Consider the following 16,867-nt stretch of genomic DNA (forward strand, 5'->3'; position numbering starts at 1 on the left):
CTAAGAAGCCGGCAAAGAAATGCCTACGGGAGCTACCCGCCCCCACAGCACGCACACGCGCCATGAAGAGCAGGTAATAATGAGACCGGGAGCCTCGGGCCCCCAGATCAAATGCATCCGGCCGCGCTATGTCCGCTGAGCAGGAAGCGCGGCCGGGAAATGAAACAGACCACGAGGGATCGTCAGTGTCACCGAACGACACAGGCAAAAAAACAAGACGAACGCCACTGAAAGTCCGCTAAAGCAGGACCAGCGGCTTCAAAGGCAGTAGCAGGAGGTACAACACAACATTTTAAACAAACAATCGAGGAAAAACACACTACTACCCCCAAACTAAATACCCAAGGGCATAACGGGACCGCTGAAGCAGGAACCCAGCCCCACTCACCTGATGACACCACCGGTCAACACAGGCAACGCAGCACTCGGAGAAGTGCAGAAAAAAAGAACAGGTCGTGATGTTGGTTCTGTATCCCTTTATGGGATTGGCTGAAGACACTGGGGGCCATATTGGAGGAGGGAGGGGAGACTAGAGCGCTGCTCTTTTAATTTTACTTGGAGTTCTGTGTGGAGCCTGAGGCTCATTTGTGAATACTGTGGCGAGGAAGACTGGACGAGGAGGTAATGTAACTTTGATGGCAGCACCCCCACTTTGGAAATGAATCCAGGGCCACCGGCTCGCCCCCTGTATTTCTTTACAGGCGATTCAGGAGTGCCTACTTCGTTGTGCTGGGCGCTGAGCTAGGCAGGCAGCAGGGATGGGTCCAGCATTAATGTTATGTCTGGCACAAGAGAGTGTCAGGAGCTCGTGCAAGTGACACCTGGGTGAACAAGAGAGTGTCAGGCACTCGTGCAAGTGACACCTGGGTGCTTGTGCAATATCTGCTGAAACGAGGCCAGCGCAGCTTTCGACCAGTTTTGATGGCTTTAGATCCACCGGTCGCCGGGATCTGGAAGGCCCCCCCTGGAAGAGCGCACAGAATTAGCAACAGTGGCAACTTATTCAGTAGATTGCAAACCGCATATATTTACATAATAATCATTGTCCAGATCGGGCTGATACTGATCGCATTTCCATGGCGACCGCCATATTGTGACCTCAGCAGAAGGCTCGTCTGCTAATGGCCTTTGATGGCCTCACCTGCGGCTCACACGTCCTCCGTGTGCGCGGCGAGAATTAATGGTGGCAACTAACAATTATTGTAACGAGGCGCGGGGCGCATGAAAGCGCCGAGTGTCGCTGTTGACATTTGTGCTTCTCTCTCCAATAAACGAGTCCGTCGCTTGTTTCCTTAACCTCTCAGTCACCTCCCGTGGAACACGTAGTAAGTAAACTACCCGCATGGCCCAGACATAATGTTCGTCTTTGTAATTATAGTTTCGCGCTGCCACGTTCTTATCGTGTTCACCATTTGGGCCTTTGTGGTTCGGAGATAAGATCTTGTCCCTGGTGCCTGAGAGGCGCTTTTAGATCAAACGCCCTGCTCGAGTCCCGGCCAATATTGGAAAGTTCAGAGCCAGGGCATGCTGGGCCCCGGCCCGGGAGGCATGCTGGGCCCCGGCCCGGGAGCCGTGCCAGGCCCGCGCTGGAACGCTTTGGGCCGGAATGCTTCGTCGAGATCGATCATGAGTACACGTTGCTGTTTGTAGGTCCCAGGACAATACAATGTCAACAAACTACTCTGACCCTGGACGGTGAGAACCCCAGAACAACAAAGGCACCAATATAGTGAAAACCCTACAGGGCCATAAAAATGGTCTTACAAATAACATTTGTGAGATGTTTATGCAGCGGAGACCTTATAATATATCATCGTATTTTTAAAAAAATGTTTATTATTCTGCGAGTTCATAAAGTAGAGAACACTTTACCAGGCTACTCCAGCCCTGATCAATAAACAAAAAATAATAATTATGACCCCCCCCCCCCCCCTGCTGCGCTCTACTGCACCCTTAGCTACAAGCATCGCAGTGCCTTGCGGCAGAGCACAGTCGGCTCTCCTGCTTGGAAACAAATTGTTAGCGCCAAGAAGCCTGTTTAGGAGTTAAACTCTGTAAACAAAATAATCAAATCAGTTACTTTGCTGAGAGCGAGATGCCTTTCTGGAGAGGCGGTCCCTTCTGTTCTGTCTTTTCCTATGAAATCTTCTGGGGCCTACACACTTTGTGTTTTCACTCCATGAACAGACATCTGAAGAAAAACATATTATTGAGCTGGTTCTAAGCTAGTGATGAGAACTGTGTGTAACCCAGGAGTTCGTGTGAAATCCAGGCAAAGTTCACCAACCTCTCAGGAAAATATAGCTAGAAAAAAATAAGATCCCTACACCAGGTTCATCTAATTCATAGATGGAGAGCTATGGTGACTCAATGCCGCCTTTGTAGAAATCTCTGTACTGCTTGAAGGCCATGGGTGCAAATCCCAGGTGTGCTCAGCCTTTCAATCGTCTGCCTGGGCAACTTACTGAGGTTGATAAAATGAGTACCATTGAGATGGGCAATAATTAGCATATCAGCAGCTAGAGCCCAGATAATGCTATATGTGCACTATGGAAGTGTAGTAACCATTACATATTAAGGTTGTGCTGTAGTTCTAGTCAAGCCAGTGCATGGTGGGAAGGACTATCATTTATACGCAATATATCACTGTATCACAAACATTCAACAAAAAGAGGTTAGAGTGATTTTTTGTCACAGATTTACAGTTCCATGACGTGTGTACACGCTAAAGGACAAAGACTTTAACATTTGCATTACCACAAAGCTCAGGATGAGGAAAATGTAAAGACAGATTTTATAAAAACAAGGACAATGTCCGAGACTAATGTCTAAAATAGAAAATGTTTTTAAACAATAAAGAAATAATCTAACACCTAGAGGTCTGTTGAGTAGTGACTCTAAGCCTGCGAAGCATCATGTATTTGGTATCGCTCATCAGCTTCTCATCCTTGAAAATTAAAGAGAAAAAAATAATTTCTTTGGTGTTTCTTGCGTGAAAGTGAAACAATGAGACTTTGGCATTAAACACCTTGTTAGTTTGTTGTTCTGCATAACTTACATCACTGAAAATACTCTGACATAATGTTGATGATACTCCACTCAATTCAATATGTTTATTCCGATTTTAGCCCATAAAACGATCCTTCAAAGAGCACTTTAGATAGGTAATTTATAAAAATATTCATCAAAATATAATATATTGCAAATCAAAGCCTATCGATAAAAGTTCTAGTTTACAAGTTTATTATAAAGATTACTGTCAGAAATGCATTTGCAAAAATCCAGAGCCTCTTCCCTTGATTTTAAAACCAGAGGTTTTAACAGAGGAATTAGCTAAGCATGTTTGAGAGAAAGCTGGCAAAACTGTGACCATCACCTGTACACAACAAATTATTGTCCTGTTTCCATTGAACAGTGAAGTTGTTCAGCTCAAGAATCCCATACGAGTACGGAAGTCATAAGTATACCTGATAGGCCCAACCCAAAAATCCCTCCATGTTCTTCATCTGATTCTCACGCGTGTGTTGTGTAGCTATGATTCTGGTAGACATGATTTACAGTTTGTCGTGCTCCGCAGAGTCACAACACAACAATTATTTTGTATCGACTCAGGTTCACACCAAATGTTATTCAAGCCAATATGTATAAATGGTTTGTGGACATGAATGAAACTGGGGAGAAATATGGCACCAGTAGGACACACTATATCTGTATGCATTTTTTGATAGACTAGGGGCTCCAGCTTAGGTCTCAATGGTGCTGGTAACATTGTGTATTATGATTTTAACCCTGGATTCAAATCTAAGGGAAATTGGTAGATTTGGGCAATTGATATAATCATGGGGGAAAACATTTGAATTGGTGTGGGCAAAAGATCGTCACCAGGATTAAAATTAGGCAAGTCTTTGTTAGTATACATTTTCTTTTGGGGATCTGGGATGTTTAGACCCATTTTCTTTTAAATGAAAGACTGAAATAATGTAAAGGATTCACTATATTGAGTTTGCTTCTTTTTAGCCTGAAGAATACTTCAAGACTATAGACCAGTGGTTCTTAACCGGTGGTCCCCAGACTCCTGGGAGGCTGCAACACCTACTTAAGGGGTCCTCAACGGTTTTGAAAATTCAATAATATTGGCAGATTAATAAAGTATATATATACATAAAAAAGCAGAAATAAACGTTAGAAATGTTAAAATACTCTGTAAATGTGTGGGGATTTTAAATCCGAGGCTAACAATGAAATTGATAACTTTAGCTTGATTTGTGGGAGCAGGACAGGTACAGCAAACAGAATCTAGTATAGATTATTGGTGCCTCAACTGAAGCACTGATATGCACAACAAAAAGAGGCCTGCATTAGGAACAGAAAAGACAAAGTGATAGGCTAGAATCTAGCACATCGCTTCGTCTTTTAGAAATAGATAACATTTTAAAAGGCTCCAACCTTCCCATTAAAATTAAAATTATGATTTTTGGAAATATGTTTGTTAGTGAATTAGATAAAATATTTCATAATATGTGTATTTGTTTGTTTTACACTTGTTTCTGTATTTTTGTGGTTTGTTTTGAGTGTCAAATTGTAGAAATTGCTTAGGCCATGGCACCCACATCTTCCAGTACTGATTCTGTGGGTGTCCACAGAAGTCAAAAGGTTAAGAACTGTTTCTGTAGACTGTCCATCTATTAGGGTAGTCCATCTACTAATTGTGGAAAGCATTTTAAGTCTGCAATAGTTTTTAAATTTAAAAATAACTTGTTGAGCTTGGAAAAAGATCTGCATCACTCATATAAGTTGACCACGGTATAGATGTGCTGCTTAAGCTCAAATCATCAGCATTTCGAGAATGCATGTGAAAAAAGTATTGATCAGAAATATGTTAAATAGGGTCTGTTACAGGATATAACCCTAGTTTATCCATTTGTTAAAGGAAATTGCTTTTGTGCATTCACCTGCGCCCTGCAGGTCTTACCTAAGTATGGGATCAGAGTATAGGGCAGTAACAAAAGTCAAATCTGACTGCCACCAAAGGTCTATCATAATGAAAGTAAATCTTTATTGCCAAATGTGTGTCGTGCAGATCCAAAAAAGACAAATCAGTGCTTTCTTTTTTTGACATATATCATTAATCAAGAGTCTAAATCCCTGTTCAACCATGGCAATTTTTCTGTGCAAATTTAGATTGACATTGTGATATTATTGCTGTAGCCTAGGTTTAAATCTTTAAAAATTGTACCAGACATTCATGCTTATACGCAACTCCGACTGACATCGTAATTAGGGCCTTAATCTCACCATGCCTACCATAAATGAATGTGTCCTTAACTGGTGCTCATGAAAAGCGCCAGTGTTGATGATTAAGTGCCGGTGCAGGACACCGGAAACCACCGGCTCAAATTAAGCACTGTTCTGAACATTTTACCTAACTATAGCGTTACTTTAACTTGTTTTTTTCAGTGAAAATAAATAAATATCTATATATTTATATATACACATATCATCAACTGATCATTTAACATCAGTTACTGAATATTTTTGGCACCAGAATCTACAGGCGTCATCTTGAAGAAGGTTACATTTGTGACCCAGGTTAGCAGACCGCCTAATGTCTGTCCAAACTGTGCTTGCAGTGCAGGGATACAAGACACTTTTGCTTAAATAATTTCTAGCACCAATGCGTCCTGAAAACAGTCTACATCACATTGAGATAAAGTTGTGACAATTAAAACCATCAATCTTAAATGAATATTCCTGCCTATAATTGCAAAGGAATGGGGCAAAGAGCAGATGCCATGGAAGGCGGGGAACGTGTACCTGGTCTCTCATTTCCTATCCTTCATTGTCTTTCGACATTATCATGGTAAGAGGTTGGAAGCCCTGTCTGAAGTGCTCAATGCGTTCCAATTGACGATTGAACATCAGTGGGCTGAACCTCATGCAGCTTGGGCCTTTAGCACAGAGTTCACATGTTGTCATAAGTGTCTGATAAGGGTGAAGGAGCCCCCTTCACTTTTTAAAGCGAGTGTTAGATGTAGAGGAGGGTCCACCGACAAAATATCCTCCCCCATTGGGAGAATATGATGGAAGAAACTGCATTGGTGGATTTTCCAGGATTCAGGATCTTTATCCATCGAATTTTAAGTTACACCCCAAGGCGGAATAACAAGAATATGGGAAGTATCTATGGAAGAGTTGCAGGTCGTGGGCCCTTCTTGTGTTTTCAGCTGCAGCTGGCACACCATTTTGAAAGATTTAACTCTTTTTAGGAGGTATATGACCGAGTATCATGGAATTTATTCATGACGCCCAGTTATTTATACCAAATTTTCTTTTCTCGTGTGTGGGAGACTAAATTGATACTGCCTTGCACTTGGCCATATTGCTCATGTTGCACAAAAAGACGAGTCTGTTGCAATGAAAGTTTGAAGCAAAGCTGTACGGCTGCCCTTGGGATTCACCCTGCCAGTAGCGGCTCGCACAGGTAAGAGCGGTGAGGCAGTGGGGCGGGGTGTGGGGTGGTGGAAGTCGCCAGGCGATGGGATAAGTAATATTAAATAAACAGATAAACAAAGCCACTTACTTTGTGCTTGCCGCATCGCCATGTCAGCAATACGGCGAAAGCCAAGTAAGTGGTTTCATGTATTTATTTATTTAATATCACTTATCCCGTCATCTGTCTACTTCCACCACCCCCACCGCGCCTCACAGCTCTTACCTGAGCGAGCCGCCACTTCACCCTGCCTACAACCGGCCAGGAGGAACCATTGACTGGCTTTGGGGGAACGAAGTATTTGAGTCTTCTCTTTAGGACCTGCTCGTAGCTCAGCAATCGCGTGGCAACCTATGCGTGTTTAGGAGAAAGAAGGAGAAGTGAATACCTTAACCTCTTCAGTGCCCATGACGAGCTGGACTCGTCATGGGCCGCGGTTGCGCTGTGCCCATGACGAGTCCAGCTCGTCATGAACCCCGCCCGCTAATGCAACGACCGGCACAGGGCGGGGAAAGGGCGTGGCACTGAAGGGGTTAAAGCCCTGCAAGCACCCAGAAGAAATATTGCTCCCTTGATATACAGAAACCGAGAGTGTTGACCCAAACTAGAGTTATCTGAGCTTAAACTGGCATCCACATGCCCGCCCTTGGCCGAGTATTTGCCCTATGGTGCCTCAAGAGCTCGGGTGTGTTGTGCAGCCATTGTCTGTGATGTCATGGCTAAGTCATGGTGCAGAAAGGTCTGGGAGTTGTGGTTCCCATATCACTAGGCGGATTCATCTGCCCTTGTTTGTTACCACCCTCTCAGCGATGTTGGTCCAGGAAGTGATGATGAACCTAACCTTTGTTAGTAGAGGAAGAAGAACATGATACCATTGGTGCAGCCAATCAGAGAGCACGAGTAAATCCTGTGCCTTTTCATTCTGGCATAACTTGAATCACAGTCATCGCCATGACTTGAGTCTTATCATCAAGTGTTGAAGTTCTGAAATGCAGCTTTGAAATTTGGAAGGCCACGAGCCCCTTTGCGCTACTGTGATCTGTGACACACACAGCTCACTAGCGCCTTATGTTAAAACATGTTGTTGAATTCTGCCCCAAAAAAGGCAGCCTAATGTTGAGCAACTTTGTAGATCCCTATCCAGATATTAATTTCCAAAACGGCAACCATAATTTACATTTTGTAGCAGCTTGTTCCGTCTCCAGTGTCTTTAGTTAGCCACTGCTATGAATAAAAAAAAAACCTTAAAAAAACCTGTTTCTGAAGACTAAACCTTATATGACTTACCAAAGTCATTAGGAAATAATTTAAAATGTTTTGAAGAGGCAGGAAACTTTGAAACAGTTTGTTCCAAAACATGCATCGATATCGTTAGGGACATCAATGCTTTGTCTGTGGTCACCAGAGAATGTATACTGGTCTTGTAGGTTACTTCTTCCAGGAACGATTACATGGGTACGCGGGACACGAAGGCGAAGCTAGAGACTTTGGTGTTAGGCAGTAAATATTTTTGTAGTACCAGCATCCACTCAAAGAGTGTCACATGCTTTTCAGTACGCTTTTTCCTCACCTCTATAATTCAGCCGCGACGTACGTGAGATGGTCCAAAAAAGATCAATCGATGCAAGGAATTTCAAAGCAACTCTTTGAAGATCTAGACACCTGATGGTTGTCTAGTGACTAAGAACTGAAGAAAAGTGATTGGCAGTGTGTAAGAACTCATTACTGATGGAAGAAGTGACTAAAGTGTGAAAAATGACAAACTGGAGTCGAGATTCAGCAGATTCAGTGCACGGCGGCCATGCTGACAGGTCGAATCCCAAACAAGGCCAGGAGCTCTATTGGCACGTACAGTTTGGTGAACCGAGATGATATTGGCACAATGTTCACCTCTTCTGTGTCTTCAGACTACTGCTGCCCTACATGGTGAGCCACCAGGGTCAGACTGGCCTTTAGGGCAATCAGGTAGTGCCCGATGGGCAGGTCTGTGTGGGCCGGTTTTTTAGCAGTTTGTGGGCCTGTTTTATGGCCCGGTGGGCTGGATTTACTGTTGCTTTCCCTGATATCACCACAAACATTGCCTGCAGCAGACAAAAAATGCCTGCTGTATCCTATAACTTGGTAAATACCCATACAGCGTGCCTTTACAAGTTCAAAACTGGCCTGATTTACAAATGTGGGTCACTTCTTTAGCTATTGGGTTCGCTAATCGGCGCTATTTAAATTTTGTTGGCTTTTTTTTTGTCCAGTCCAACTCTGACCGATACCCTTGCCAATATGACTGACAAGTTCACCATCTTCAGTGGCTCTCAACCCACCTGCTGCCAGCTTACCATCAGGCAGGAGATGAAGAAGTCCCAAAAGGAAAAAAACACAAGGCCACAGGCCTTCTCCATTTTATTATCCAGAATGATATTCAAGTATCCAGCAAGACCCTCACTACCTTGATGCAATTTAGTAGTGGGCAGAATACACCCCTGTTTAAAGAACACTGTATGATTATGCTGTGACCATCCACTCTCTATCTTAGAAACCAGTTACCCTGGCAATCAAACATTTACCCTGTCTTTTCCTTTTACCAGCTACAGTGCTCCACTGCCTTTTGCTGGGCTTGCACTGCATATCAGCCCTCCTCGGCTCATGCCTATTATTAAACAGAGGCCATGTGAACCAAATGCCCTGTGTTATTAACCAGACGTCCATATTATTATTATCATCAAAGGCCTCATTTAATGTGATTATCAATCAAACAATCAAAAAGCTTTATTCGAACGTGATAATAACAGTCATAAAAGAACAGAAATATACAATAAAATTTCATGAAAAAATTCAGAAATTGATACAGCACTAAAATTGCAAGTCCACAAAACATTAAAATATTACCACGTTAAAAGAATATGTACAGAGTTAATATCCCACTTCCCCTCATAGAGAATACCCTACGGAACCTCAAATATCATACATTTCCTTTGATAGATTACCTTTTTCAAAAACTTTGCTACCCTCTAGGCCACATGTTCATTCTCTAATAGTTGTAGGCAAATGAGGGTTGGGCGGCATTGCCTAAGACCTTGTCGTTTTAAAAGTGGCAGTAACCAAACTTTTCTTAACTCCTAATACAGCTTACAAAAAAGAGTTAAATGGATAGTAGACTGCTCGGAATGTGTATCGCAGGGACATAAAGGAAGGGGTCTTGACCAGTCATTCATTTTAGGTATGGTGACTAATCTGTGAATGGTGCCCAATCTAAATCTTATCAGGAGCAGCCTATCAAAGCCACCAAGTATAAACAGTAAATAAGGTTCCATGCCCAAGCAGGTGAGCCTTATCTGATGTTGCATAACAGTAAGTTTAGAGACTTCACCTGCTGCTCTTAATGAGCCCAACAGTTCAAGGCCCTCTTTCTTCAATGCTTTTCTAGAAATCCGAGACATGGAACTGGGGTTTGTAAAATAGTCTGGGTGTCCAAGGTCATTCATAAAGAAGCGAATGAACCTGACCCAGGGGATCTTTAGAGCCCCCTCCAGACTAAGGCTATCAGGCAGGATCTCTCTATTTAGGTGGGTCTGTTCATTGGCCCATATCCTGTGCCAAAGAAGTATTGGCTCCAATTTAATGAGGTCCGCTATATAAGGAAGACCTAGCTACTCATGGCACACGAAGGAGGACGTGCCGCGGGGGACTGAAAGGAGGTACCGCAGGAAAGTATTTTCCACTAATTGTAGGGGGAGGTTGTTGGCAAAACCCCACACCCCTGCCCCATACATCGCGGCTGTGATACATTGTGCCTTATAGATTTGCAAAAGTTCCCAAGCGGCTTCCTGCCCAACTTCTTCGCGAAGGTAGCAAGGGCACTAGTTGATCTACTGAATATAATTTTTTTCATGGCTATAGTGTGTTCCCAAGTATCATTCTGATTAAAAAGGATACTAAGATAAGTAAATGTCCGAGTTGAAGCTAGCTTCCTGCCATCCAGACGTATGTCCCTGCCCATCTTCCTCTGAGCCCCTAGGCCACAGCTCATGACAAAGGTCTTTGAGATGTTAATACTTAAACCCAGTTCAAGCATAAAAACATTAAAACTATCTAAGACCCTTTGCAAGCCGTTTTGAGTGTGAGCCATTAAAACTGCGTCGTCCGCATAGAGAAGAGCAGGTATAGGCCGCCCACCCACTTGGGGAAAATCTTGACCACTCAGCATCAGCCATCCCATTAATGTACAGATTAAAAAGGAATGGGGCCAGGACACAACTCTGCCTGACCCCCTCCTTATGGGGAAAGCTTCCGTGCACTGTCCATCTATCCCATAGCGAACACTGGCAGAAGCTCCATCATACAGGCGCTGCAAAAAAGCAATAATGTTTGGGTCCACCCCTAAGCCAGTGAGGATCTCCCATAGCCTAACATGTATTACAGAGTCAAAAGCCGCCGTAAGGTCAACGAAGACTAAATACAGTCTACCCTTTTTGGCTCTAGTCTATTTCCCTAGAATTATACCTAGGTTTAAGCTCTGTTCTATAGTGCCAAGCCCTTCCCGGAAACCATAGTGTAAGTCTGACAGTACCTGGTTTTCTTCCGCCCAATCCTGCAAACGTTCAAGGACAACTCGTCCTGCCACCTTCACCACTGAATCAAGGAGGGAAATCGGTCTGTAACAACCAGGGTCTTGCGGTTCCCCTCCTTACAGATCGGGATAATAATTGACTCCACCCAAGTCTTTGGAAATGTAGTACGAGCGCTAGCATTAACAAATTGAGTTGTTAAGGGACCCCATAAAAGGACATTAGATTTGAATAAATCAATCGGGACCCCATCGGGACAGGGGGCCTTACCGCCCTGGCTCCGGGCGAGGGCTCTGTCTACTTCATCCAACGTTATTTGCAGCTTGCCTTGATTACATTCCACAGAAAGGGCACCCGGGGATTGCTGGTCAGGAAGGCCAGGTCCGTTATAAACTTTAGAGAAGTGACTGACCCAGACATTTTAATGTGATTATCAAGGGGTCTATATATCGTGGCCACTAGGGGCCACAGGGTGTTCAATATCAGTCCACTCCCAATTTCTGCGTCCTCGGCACACTGTTGTATCACAGAAGGGGCAGCAGATGTTTGTGCAACTTGTTCTGTAATACTGATAGAGCTGGAACACATATTGAAACAGCACTATCTTAAGAGGACGTTCCCTCATTTGCATGCGGGCGTGGCCACATGCAATTGAGAGAAACACTGCTCTGCACTTGCACCGTATTACAGATACAGGAGCAGAGGCAAAGAGGCCATCAGGAGGGACACTGACAGTCAGTGTGCCCCTTGATGACAGCCTTCTGGAGAGGTCCCATGAACCTCCATACATCTCCCTACCTGTAGGGGGATTTCTGCCCCCCTCTCTTTGAAGCGCAGGCAGATGTTGCCTGCACAGTAAAAAACAGAATGGCTACTTCAAGCAGCTGCTCTGTCTTTCACTAATGCACTGCCCCAGGGCAGCCAAAGGTTTGTGGCCTGCTTGAGGGAGGACCATTGATGTCAATAGACTGCACCACCCCTGTCTTCAACAGGTGCAGTGCGCCATTACTGTAATACGGCCCAGGATGTCACTATGTTGTCATATCCCCTTTTCTATCATCCAAAGGCTCACCTATACACCATAAATACGCAGAGGCCCAGATGTTATTACCACTGTGCAGCTGAAAGTTAATAATACATGGCACTAATATCGCCCTGACCTACAGGTCTCTATATCAGTACCATTACCCAGAGGCCACTATATTATCACAACATTCAGGCCAGCATACCATGATCACACAGAGGGGCATATATTATCATCACCCACAAATCCCTTTGTTAGGATCACCCAGAGGTTCCTGTATTATAATATTTCCAAGTGACACCTTTACCAGTATTTCTCCACTGTGCCCATGTGTTACCCTATATTATAATATCACCAAGTAACACCTTTATGTGTACTTCTCCTCATTGCTCATACGTTATCCAGGTCCTCCACTGTCAGTATTATTTTCACTATAAGAGCATGTGCAGCAGGGCACCTAATTTTGTCGTTTCACCATTTACTTTTCTAGGGCATGAAATGTGCCTCTTGTTTTCCATAATGTGCTAGCTGGAGTTTGCGGTGGACGGCTGGAATAGCACAAATTAGCCAAGGTTTGTGTACATGATGGGCCAAAGCTGATCTCTGTGTGATATGATTTACACATGCCGATGGATGGAATGCTTGAATCAATCTCAACCAGTGGTTATTATTCAGGGCAGCATCCCAGTCCATGGTTATTTTGCACACCATGCCACCTCAGTTTGACCCAGCCATATGCAAATCAGTCTTGACCCTGCTCCCCTAGGATCAGTCCAGCCTGAACTGACACACCAGGTCCTCCCTTAACTGTAACACAAGCAACCCAAGACCTGTTTCTCCCTTATTAGGGCTCATCAGTCAGGTATAACTTGGTTCCGGTGGCACAGTTTGCAGGGGATCCACGTCTGGACATTCCCGTCCCACTTAAGGCATTGCACTGAAGATTACAAAAAAAAGTAGTGGATGAAATACTTGAATTTATCTCAGCCACCGGTAATTACTCGAGCCCCCATTTCAGTTCATTGTTCATTGTTATTTTGCACACCATGCCACCTCAGTTTGATCCCAGCTGTATACAAATCAATCTGGACCCTGCTCCTGTAGGAACAGTCCAGCCTGAACTGCCAGGCCAGATCCTCCCTGAACTGGGGCACATGCGACCTAACACCAACTTTGCCCTTATTAGGGCTCATCAGTCTGGTATAGCTATGTTCCAGTGGCACAGTGATGGATGGAATGCTTGAAATACTCTTAGCTACTGTTAATTACTTGGGCCACATGCTAGTCCATTGTTACTTTGCACACCATGCCACGTCACTTTGGACCAAGTCATGTGCAAATCAGTCTTGACCCCGCTCCAGTAGGATCAGTGCAGCCGAAACTGCCAGGCCAGATCCTCCCTGATCCGGAACACAAGCAACCCAAGGCCGGTTTTGCCCTTATTAGGCTTCATCAGTCAAGTATAGCTTGCCTCAAGTTCACCAGTGTGCATGGGACCCATATCAGCGTAGACTGGTTGAGATGTGGACAAACAATGTTTATTTCAGGGCTGGACATGACATGAATTGTACAGGGTTTGTGTGTACCATTAATTGGATGGAATGTGCATGTGTCAGGAACTATGCATAATATTAATGTGCCAGTGCTGCCTCGATTCAGTAGTTTTTTTTTTTATATCATAAATTTGATTATTTAGTGAATTCGCTGAAACCGCTCAAACCAGCCAGATTTACAAATTAGACTGAATTTGTACATCTTGAGAAACCAGAATTCTGGCATACACCTAATTAGAAAAATGTTGCATTCCATAAATTAGCCTCCACTGACCATGCTTGTCCCACAACTGAGCTAGGAGGTTGTCCAATCAGGGGGTTGTCATATATTTGTGCATATCGTTGCTTAGCCATGGCTTATGCAAATAAATGAATCCTGCCGTATTTTACGTGCCTCCCTCCAAACAATCTAGCGGCATTTCTATCTCAGTGATAAGGGACTAGGCCTTTGGTGGTGACCCTGCAGTTTGCTCCAAAGACATCAGCAAAGGACAGACATTGGAAAGCACATATTCACCCCAAAGGATATCTTGGTGCTGAATTGACAGATGGTTATTGTAACCCAACTCAGTGGTACTGACTTTATCGATCTCAGAAGGATGAAAGGCTGAGTGAACCCAGTTTCAAACCTGTGACCAGCAGGTCATACACTGAACCAACGAACGCACCTATGTAATGCATTTATGTCCCACGGCACCTGACTGTCCCATCCCTTGTCGACTCATGAGAATCAAACCCCATGTCCTGTGTTCCACCATAAATTGGGTAGTAGTAACATCTGTTAATTACAGAGCTTACACATGGTGGGTTAGCAGCATGTAAAAAACAAGCTATTAGTAATATTAGAGTGTTTGGTATAGCAGAAGCTGCTAAGAATTTTTTTTTAATTGTCTTTATTACATTTTGAATACAAAATAAAGTCACATCTGGTAGTGCACAATACAGACGGTGTATCTCTTCCGATCACAAAGACTAGTGTCAATACAATACCGTTAAACAACACGCAAGATCTCAAAAGGACAGCGGAACGCAGCACTCACAATAGCTCTCAGGTCACACGTCTAGATATACAATGGTGGCTCTATGAGGAACATTATGGAGATTGAGGGGGCTCTCTCGGGCCTTGGTCTAAGTTACGAAGGTACTCACGGAAGCCGGACCAGACATCTTTGGGATGAGAAGTGATGGACAGTAGGCAGGCATAGTCTTCTCCCATATTCTCACATCTCTCAAGCCAATCTTTAACGGAGGGTGGTCTGTTTCCCCCCATCTCAGAGATATCTCCCTCTTGTCAAGCAGTAACGCCATGGAGACTAGTCGGCGGATCCCCTGATGGACTTCATGGGTGTACTCCAGTAAACCTGTCGCGGGGTTTACTGCTGCTAAGAATTTAGACTACATTTCCAAGGTGTGATACCCCCATCCAAGGAGAGAGATGTGAGGCGTTCAGTGCTGTAGATCAGTTTTTCTTGACTTTATGACATCACACGTGGTCGCTGGGATTCTACATCTCCTGGGAAGCCCATTCCTGGCCCTGCGTGACCAACCTGGGGTAGAGTGAGATCATATATGCATCTTCTGTGGACTTACCAATGTAAAGCCATAGTCGTTATTGAGTTTGTATGTACGGAGCACGGCTTGAATTCTGGTGATCCTGGGGTAAGCGACCCTCTGTGAGTAGAATTAGTTTTTTGAGCATCTCATAAGTACTGTTGAGTCTCAGGAAAGGCTTGCAGGATGTAATCACTCCTGTTAAAGGAAGTGGAGCAGTTGGCGAGTTCTTTGATTTTGTTCCCAAGAAGGACACGTAGTACCTGATCAGTATTACATATAAAGAGGCTGATATGAAGGGATTGATGGAGTACAAAATATCTACCTTGAGCATGTTATATTTCCATAAGTTGGCCCCTATTGCCCAAGAGCTTACCTCAGACGGGGTCACGTTACAGACCAGACCGTATTGCACAGCACCCAGAATCCATCCTCTTTTCTTGAGGCTCCATTCTCTGGTTCTATTATTTTATTATTATTATTATTATTATTATTATATTTTTATAAAGTCTTGTATGGCACGCACCTACCCAAATAGGCATAATATTGCCAAGTCTTTCCTCTTGAACACAATTGCTTTAATGTACCCTAATGGATTGTTTCAAGGACTGATCGGATGTCTTCTTGCACTTGTCTTTCTTTAACACGCGTTGATCCTACTAGGACTACACCTCCCAGAATGCTCTGATTTGTTAAACATAGGTCCAGGCATGAATCTTAAAGTCTCACTCAGATGGAGCCATCTGGTAATTCTAAAGGCAGTAGGTTTAGCACTTGTTGTACACGTCCCTTCCTTCTGCACGTGGGAGTCACTGCAGCGGTGCAGTAGGGTAACATGGACTGGTCTGGGGCCTCGGCCCTCAACACACCAGGTGTAGATGTGTATCAAGGGTTTTACCTGTCAAAGCCACCGAGCCTCTTTGATGACAGCTCCGTCTACGTTGTTGACACGACAAACAGATGCAGACAGGCGGATATTTGTTGTGAATAAATTCTTTTTTTTTTTAGCAGCATCTGTTGTGGTGTGCAGGTTAGTCACGCCGCCCTGACCTCTTGACCTTATCTCCTTCTTTTAAAGTAAGGAGATAACATTTTACGAATTACTGTCCCCACCTGATGTATCGATGTGCAAGGGGACACTAGGACCCTGCACAAGGGGAGGGAACGAGCCTCTGGACACCACTTCCGGACCCCAGGACACCTGCAAGCAAGAGGATAGCGCCTGCATGCACTGCGACCGTATAACTGAATAAAGAAGCGTTGAACCCCCTACCTGTCTCGTGTGGTCTTTGTGAGACGGGCCCAAGCAGCACACGACACGTCCAGGATAGGTAGATGGACAAAACTTCCTTGGTGTAGGGCGAGCTTATCTCTCCACTCATACTTGGCTACCAAAGCCCGTCAGTGGCGGTCGGTCAGCTTTGAAGGTGGTAAGACGTAACGAACCCCCCCATATCGCACTGTTCATGGGAGCACCCTCCTGCATGACTGCATTGGTAAACCCCGAGAACCAAAGGAAAGTTTGAAAAAATAGGCCAAATCGTGCACTTTTTTTAGCACATCGATCGTTTACATAATTTTTTTCAAAAGCCATGTTTTTAAGGTACCCTCATGAAGCACACACGTTTTTATATCAAATGCAAGATTTTCGCTCTGCAAAAATAAACACCACCCGAAAAAAGTCTTT

The 16,867-nt window shown here is 44.1% G+C and overlaps 1 protein-coding gene across 6 annotated transcripts in view; it reads left to right on the forward strand.

The window, feature by feature from the left end:
• The window catches only part of FBXO16 (F-box protein 16), a 355,765-nt gene that overhangs the window by 81,920 nt on the left and 256,978 nt on the right, over positions 1–16,867 (forward strand). The window contains exon 1 of one of the 6 annotated variants that reach the window (XM_085613062.1): positions 12,568–12,648. The exons of the other annotated variants lie outside the window; for them this stretch is intronic. The gene's annotated coding sequence lies outside the window, so the exon portion shown is untranslated. Of the gene's footprint in view, positions 1–12,567; positions 12,649–16,867 lie in introns of those variants that run through there. 6 annotated transcript variants of the gene reach the window in all.

This window comes from Triturus cristatus, chromosome 6 (genome assembly GCF_964204655.1).
Source record: "Triturus cristatus chromosome 6, aTriCri1.1, whole genome shotgun sequence".
NCBI classification, from domain to species: domain Eukaryota; kingdom Metazoa; phylum Chordata; class Amphibia; order Caudata; family Salamandridae; genus Triturus; species Triturus cristatus.